At 50.1% G+C, this 7,824-nt stretch overlaps 1 protein-coding gene across 1 annotated transcript in view; it reads left to right on the top strand.

Annotated features, from left to right (window-relative positions):
• TTLL11 (tubulin tyrosine ligase like 11) overlaps positions 1-7,824 on the top strand; it is a 204,669-nt gene that overhangs the window by 194,323 nt on the left and 2,522 nt on the right. The window lies entirely within an intron of this gene.

The following is a 7,824-nucleotide window of genomic DNA, read 5'->3' on the forward strand; positions in this document are numbered from 1 at the left end:
AGAGTGTGGGCCGCAGTCAGGCATGGGTTTAGGTGCTGCCTCGTCCACTGAGGGGGACCTGGACAAGCCACCGGGCCCCTCTGGGTCTGCGTTCCTCCACAGGAAACGGTGGATACCTGTGACAATGTCCTCTCCTGAACACTCCTCTGCGTGCGGACGAGAAAACAAACATTCTTCACAAATTGGCAGGCGCTGTGTACACGTAGGGATTGTCCTTGTTTCCATCCTTACTCCCCAGAATAGATGACGGGATTATCGGAGAGCGGCCACCGGGGCTTTCGTTAAGTCCTCTGGGCAGCGGAGAGGAGAGCCCTGGGGGCCAGGAGGAGCCGGGGGGCCACCCTCGCCCGGTGATTGGCAGAACGAGGCTGTGGTCGGTCAGGAGCCACATCCCAACCTCCACGTGGCAGTCTCGAGTGAGAAACGCGTATGGCCATGACGGGGATGTTTCAAAGGCTGCTTTCTCCAGCGACATCCGTCAGCTCACACGAAGTTTCAAAAAATATTCAACAGCTTATCTTCAGGCATGGGAGGCAGGTGGGGACGGCGTGTGTGCAGAGACCAGCAGATCTGCCCGTACCTTCTTGCCGACACCCGCGGAGACGGATGGAGCCCATCCCTCATTCACTCCACAGGGGGTATCATTTCTTCCTTCTCCATGACCGGAAGTGACACTGGGACTCGGCCATCTCTTCGAAGGCTCTTGAAGCAGCTCGGAGTGAAGAAGTTACGAGAACGGTCCTCGGGGTCTGTCACCGATGACTACGTGACTTTGACAAGTCTCTAATGCGAAGTGGGATTGATGGTAACACCCGATTCATAAGGTTTCTGTGGGATTAAGTTAGATAATGCACATGAAGCCCTCAGTCCAGGGCCTTGCACTTAATGAGGGCTCAATACACATTAACTACTATTGTTTCCTCGCGTTACCGTCACGGTAACAGGTCACGAAAGCAGTCTTACCAAAAAGATGCTTCCAACTCCTGTCAGAGCCTTGGGGGTTTCCTGCGGGCTGGCGGAGGAGCAGGGAAGAGGGGTAGGGTTTCTCATACCTCTCCCCAATGTTCAGACAATCTCAGAAGCTTGATTGGCGGAAAGAGAGCGTCCCTGAGTGCTGGGTGCAGCTCAGCAGAACCAAACCTGCCGGGTGCTGTGGACTCGTTAAGTCCTCTGGGCAGCGGAGAGGACATGTCCCTGCCACATTCATGTGTTGAAACCCCTACCTCCCCTCCGCCACCCCCTGCCGATTGGGGACAGGGCTTCTAAGGAAGTAATTGAGGATAAATGAGATCCTAAGGGTGGGGCCCTGATCTGATAGGGCTGGTGTCCTTATAAGAAGAGACATCAAAGAGCTGGCTCACTCTCTCTGCCGTATGAGGACATAGCAACAAGGTGGCCGTCTGTAAGCCAAAAAGAGAGCTCTCACCAGAACCAAACCGTGCTGGCACCCCGATCTGTACCTTGCAGCCCCTAGAACCGTGAAAATATAAATTTCTGTTGTTTAAGCCACCCAGGTTTGAAATTTTGTGATGGCAGCCTGAGCAGAGGAAGATGGGAAGGAGGGGTGGGCAGTAGGATTTCAGAGGAGAAAGCTCGTTCTGTGCATCCCCAAAGGCTGAGTGGCCACAGCACGGTTAGCGCAGCACTGGGCTTCCCAAAGACCATGTCCTTCCTGCTTTTCTCCACTGCCTCCTCCAGGGCCCGTAAAGAGATGGCCAAGTGGGAGTGTTTGTTCCATAGATTCCTGATCACCCATGGGCGCAGAATCCCCCACGCTGCAGTTGCCAAGTGTGGCTTCTGGGGCTGCATCGCCAGTGGGTAGAATTCCAGGGCATGGGAACAGGAAGCTACACGTCCGGCCAGGGCCCCAGGTTATTTTAGGCATAAAATATTTGAAAAACACAGGCCTCGAGCGGAGGCTAGTCAGTCTCCTCAGCCCAGTGTGTAGGGACCTCCTCCACAAAGGCTCCCGTCTAGCCTTCTACCGCGTCCAACCCCCATCGGCACGTCGCAAACCCGCCGGCTCTGCCCTCCGACCCTATCAAGAATGTCGCCACCCTTGTCACCACCTCCACCACTACCACCTGGTCCAGGCCCCTCTCCGCTTGGACCTCCTCGCTTTCTTTCACACGCGCCCCCACCACCTTCTCTCAACCCAGCAGCCTGTTCTCGTCACTTCAAAACTCCCCAGGGGGGTCCCATCTTCCTCAGCGTGAAACCCAGAGTCTGACCTTGGTCCACAAGGCGCTCCGTGGCCTGGCCTGCTAGAGCCCTTCAGGTCCAGTCTTCCTCAGTCCAGAGAGAGGAGGGCAGGGCTTCGGGGAGGATGGCAGAGCTCTGCCCTACTCAGCGGACAAGCGATGATGCCGGGAGAAGCCAGGGCTGTGCGGGTTCCCAGGAACCAAGGGAGGGCTTAATGCAGAGGTAGAGCGATTCCGTGGTTGTTCAGCTCTGTCTTTTAAAAATTCCTGATTGAGTCTGCTCTCAATCAGAGTGTCTTAAATGCAGACACGTTTAGCTCAAAGTCAAGCATCTTACAGTTCAGGGGTAGGTCCTCGTACAAACAGGCCCCTTAGTACAAACGGGCGCTCAGGGTGGATTGTGTGCCCACTGGACTCGGCAGTGGGGAGGAGGATGCAGGGACGGTGTTCTCAACGTGGGGTCACCATCCGAGAACTTGGTAGACGTGCAAATTCACAGACCTTTGGAAAGGTCTGTGTTTTCACAAGCCCCCCAGAGATTCTGAATGTTGAGAGTCTCTGGTCTGCATCGTCTTGGTTTTGAGAAGTCTGCTCATCGTCTGAGAAGAGTTTTCACAGGCTGTCTTTACTCCTGCCTTTTGGTTCACCTCTGTGTCCTCGGCTGTACCGTGGGAATGACAGCTGCATCGCCAGGTCGTCGAAGGGCCGCGGTGCACTCAGGTGCATCACAGGGGTCTTCACTGGTCCTGCTATGCGCTAGGCTGCACTGGGCACTGGGGACAACATCTTCACCTCCAGGAGCACAGACTCCTACTGGGGAGACGGGTTGGGGGCACTTTAAAAATATAATATGCATTTTTTTCTAATTGTTATCAACAATGAGTGTGCATGATCTTAATTGGAAAATACAGAAAAATAGGAAGAAGGATACAAAAATATGCTACGAGTCTAGCACACTTCTCCCCTGCCCCTATTATAAATAGGTAGCAGTGAATACGATGTGTGCATTGTGGATTTTAGGGAAGAAATATTTTGAAACACTTGAACAGCTCTTAAAACTTTTGCCAAATTGCTTCCCAAAAGTTCATAGCAATCTCGCCAGTACCTCACCGTAAACGGTCTTTTATATTTTTGTTAGTTTAATGGCTGAGCGATAGCACCTGTGGCTTCAACGGGACTGGATGTTTTCTCTCTTACTTGCTGATAATGTATGTGAACTACCCATTCGTATGCTTTGTCCATTTGGGGATTCTCTAAGGTTTCATGTGAAATGAATTACCAAACCAAACTTACCTTAAAAAACAGATTCCTAGGGTTTTATCGTAAGAGAATATATCGGAAATAAAAACAGTGATATACCAAGAGTTTATTACAGTAACCTCAATCATAGTGAAAAAACGCAGCTACTGTCAGTGTTTAACTGTGTGGTGAGATTTGATGCAACAATTAAAATAATGTTATGAAGGTTGCCTGGCAACGTACAAAAATGTTTATAATATAATTTTAAGCAAAATGAGTACAAGGTTCTGTTCGTGTTGTTACTACAACTAAGTGAAAACATCTTCCGAGGACAAAGAGTGGCTGGAAGCTCAGTCAGCAAGGACCCTTGGGTTCCAGAGGGGACAATGCATGAGATTCCCACTCCGTTTTATAATAAGTAATACTTAGGAAGGAGAGAGACCCAGAATGAGCACGTCGACTCTCTGTGGAGGATCTGAAAAGGCTGCAGATGTCAGCCAGGTGGGAGCTGCTCCATCACCTGCCTCCGCCCCCAGCGCAGGTGCGGCCCAGCCGCACTGCCCTGGAACAAAGCCTCGATCATCTGAGTGCACTTGCTCTGCCAGTCATCCTCCTTCCCCTTAGAAAGGTTGAATTCTCTGAAACTCAGTGAAGCTTGACCTGGGTTTGGCCACTGTTTCCTGGGCCACCTGGATGAAATGAGGAACAAGAACAATGTCTTGTCAGACTCACACACACACAGCCCCTTAGAATAGTCATCGTGGAGCTGGAGACCCAAGTGTGTGGTGTATAATTTGGGGTGTCCCCTCTTCCCAACCCTCATCAGCTTTCAGACTCGCTCAGACACACACGCTCAGCAGGACTGAGCCGTGAGTGCAGGGCCCTTCGTCAGCGTGCAGCCCTCTTCCCCCGTCCCTGGCCTGAGAAGTGTTTGGTTTGCTTTCTATTCGGTGGTGGGGGTTGCGGGTGCCTTTTGCAGTCAGGAGACCTGGGGTCTCATCCTGCTTCTGTCAATTACTGGCTGTGTGACTTGGGGCCTGACTTCATTTACCTCTCCTCTCTTCAGTAAAATGAAGATGCTAGACAAATATTCTAGGGCATTGGAAGTGACAGTGGCTTTGCTGGCTATGGAGATCCAAGAGTCTGAAGTGGGAGCGGGGGCGGGCAGAGCTCTAGGCTGCCATATACCTCACAGGATTTCATTTGAGGACTAAAACAAACCAAGCCAAAATTTAAAAATCCCACAAAGCTTCACCACTATTTAAAAAAGGAGGAATCTCCAGGTGAGAAAATGTGCTCCGGCTGTTATGCATGTGAGACCACAACATGGATCATAGCTAGCTTTGCCCCAACACCTTCGGTGTCTCCCCACTCACTTCCCCTGGCCTTTCGGCCCCCTCTAGAGTCGAGTCCCCTGGCCGCTTCCCCCAGCCTGTCCTGCCGCAGGCACTAGGGTTATGACTGAGCCACGCACATGCCCACCTCCCGCCATGCTCTTCTCTGTCCTCAGCCCAGCCCACCGCTCCCAGCTCGCCTCTGCCCATCCAAGCCCTTTCCATTCTTCAATGCCCAACTCATGCCCCCTTCCCCACAAGCCTCCTCTGAGCCCCTCAACCCCCCAGCCTCCCCACCGTTGGCTTTGCTGTTTCCTACAGGTTCTACATATTTCCATCGAAGCCTGTCTGTGTCCTTACCCCTGGAGTGTTCTTGGTAGGGATGCCCAGGAGAGTCTTTCAGGAGTGAGGTACAGAATCAACAGTGCATGAGGCCTGGGTTCAAATCCCAGCCCTGCCCTTACCAGTGTGTGACTCAAGGGCAAGTTAGTTCATCTTTCTGGGCCTCGGTTTTCTCATCTGCACAATGGGCATTGTAGTGAGGAACAGAGCACCTGCTGTAGTGTATCTGGCTCACGCAAGAGCGAATAATGTCCATTCCCCTCTACTTCCTCTTCTATTTTCCATAGATGATAGATAGATAGATAGATAGATAGATAGATAGATAGATAGATAGATTAGATGATAGATGATAGGTAGATACATGTATATCTATATATATATTTAACTTTTTTTATCAAAGTAGAAAAAAGTAGAAAGCTTGCATTGTGTTTTTTTTGCCAAAGTAACACATGTGTAACTTCAACTTTAAATAGTAGCAAAGGGTTCATAATTAAAAGCAGCTGCCCTTGCATTGCCTCTTTCCATCCGCTAGAATTTTCCATTGCGTATTTTTAAACTTCATACATGTTTACTATAGAAAATCAGAAAATGTAGACAAGCAAACCAAGTATAACACATTAAATCCGACTTCTTGTTTTTAGAATGTCTTCCAAATCATTTAGCCATGCACGCTTTTTTTCCAAAAATGAAGTCCTCAGTGTATATTTCTGTGCATTATAGCTCTAATCACAGTCTGCTTTCAATTATGAAAAGGAAACAAATGTTTGTTGAATGGAAGATGCCCAGTCTTTGCTGCTCAGTGTGTGCTGCATGAACCAGGAGCCTAGGCACCACCGGAAGCTTGCTAAAAATACAGTGTCCCCAGTGCCACCCCAGAATCTGCATTTTGACAAAATCCCGGTGACCGGCAAGCACATTAAAGCTGGGAAGGGTCATGTCGAGCAGAGCTACTCAAAGTTGCAATCCACGAACCCTTCCTTACAGTTCTGGACAAGAGGCTTGAGCCGGAATGTAAACGCGCACCGCTTCCTGTACAGAGAGAGACTTGCTGCAAAATACTGCCAGCTGAACTAAACAATGTGATTGATGAGGAGGGCGATTTACATTATGGCCGCAGCTCCTTATCTTGTCAGGGACCGGGGACATACAGTTCCTGGACTTGGCACCCGCCTCTGATCACACTTTGAGTGGCACTGTTTAGATCACAAGTTGGGAACTTGGGGGCGGGGACTGCCCTGGGTTTCTCTGGCTTTAGATCCTGGCCTCTTACATTCTGCATGTGTCTGACCCTCCCACCGACTGCGACACACACGCGCGTGCAAACACACACACGCACACACACATGCACGGGCATGCACACACGTGTGCGCACACATGCACACACCCTAGGAGAGCCCTGGCCCAGAGTCTGATTAGGAAATGTCTGTCTGACTCAGAGGCCCCATTTCCCTGTGTCCCTGTCCACACCAGGCCTTCGTTGACATTAAAGGGGCTTGACACCAGGGTTCCCCTTCTCTGTCAACTCCTCCTGGCAGAGCCAGACAGAGCAGGGGGCTTGCAGAGCATCTGGAGTCCAGAGAAGCCGAGTGAAAAAGCCCTGATGGACTTGGAAAGAGACAAAGCAACGTTGCTGCTCAGCTCAAGTTCCCAGTGCAGAGACACTCTCAGATCTCGGGGTCCATACATAACCTCACATTTATAAACCCCAAGCCGGGCTTCTGCCTATGGTGACAGAAGCCAGTGAATGATGCCTCCAAGTGGGACAGCAAGGCCACCGGGAAGGTGTGGACAAGCAGGGCCGGAGCTGGCCTCCTCTAGAATACTGTGTGGCATTTGGTCCCCAAGGAGCCCAGGGGAGCTCGTGGACTTGGATCATGGAGTTCGTTTTCACCCGGACGTTGGGAAGACTAAGCACCTTTCATGCAACACGACTTAGTTAAAAGAATTGGGAGTCAGCTTGAATTTCCAGGCCAATATTCCCTGGCTAGGTGACCTTAGGGAAGCTACTCGACCTCTCTGTTAGTTTCCTCGTGTGTAAAATGGTGTATAATAATACTAACCTCGAAAAAGTGTTGTGAGAGTTAGCGATAATGTCTGTAAAGTGCCTAGAGCCAACTCATTCATTCATTCACTCATTCATTCACTCATTCACTCACTCACTCATTCACTCACTCATTCATTCACGCATTCATTCGTTCACTCACTCATTCATTCATTCACTCACTCATTCATTCATTCACTCACTCATGTATTCAGCATGTCTATATTGAGCACCTTCTGGTATCTAGCACTGGGGGTGAGCTGGAAGATAGATTGTCAAAAAAACCATACAAATAAGCACTGAGCGAGCTGCAGTATGTGCTACAAAGACGAGGCAAAAGGCCTGTACCAGGGGCCAGACCTAACCTGGAGATCAGGGAAGTGAGCGAGTGATTTTGAGCTCAGATCCTAAGGTTGAGTAGGAACTTATGAGGTAAACTAAGAACATTCCGGGGGGATAGTAGAGACTACTATTAATACATTCCAGAATGTAGTTTTGGGGAAAGAGAAGGGGTCGGGTGTATTTTACCTTTTGAGGTAAACCGTGCATACAGCAAAATACACAAATCTTAAGGCACAATGGGATGAGTTTTGACAAATGCACATACCATATAGCCATCCCCTCCATCCAGATGTAGAGCATTGCCACTGGGTTGTGCTTAACCTTA

This window comes from Pteropus alecto, unplaced genomic scaffold, assembly GCF_000325575.1.
Source record: "Pteropus alecto unplaced genomic scaffold, ASM32557v1 scaffold226, whole genome shotgun sequence".
In the NCBI taxonomy this organism is placed as follows: Eukaryota; Metazoa; Chordata; class Mammalia; order Chiroptera; family Pteropodidae; genus Pteropus; species Pteropus alecto.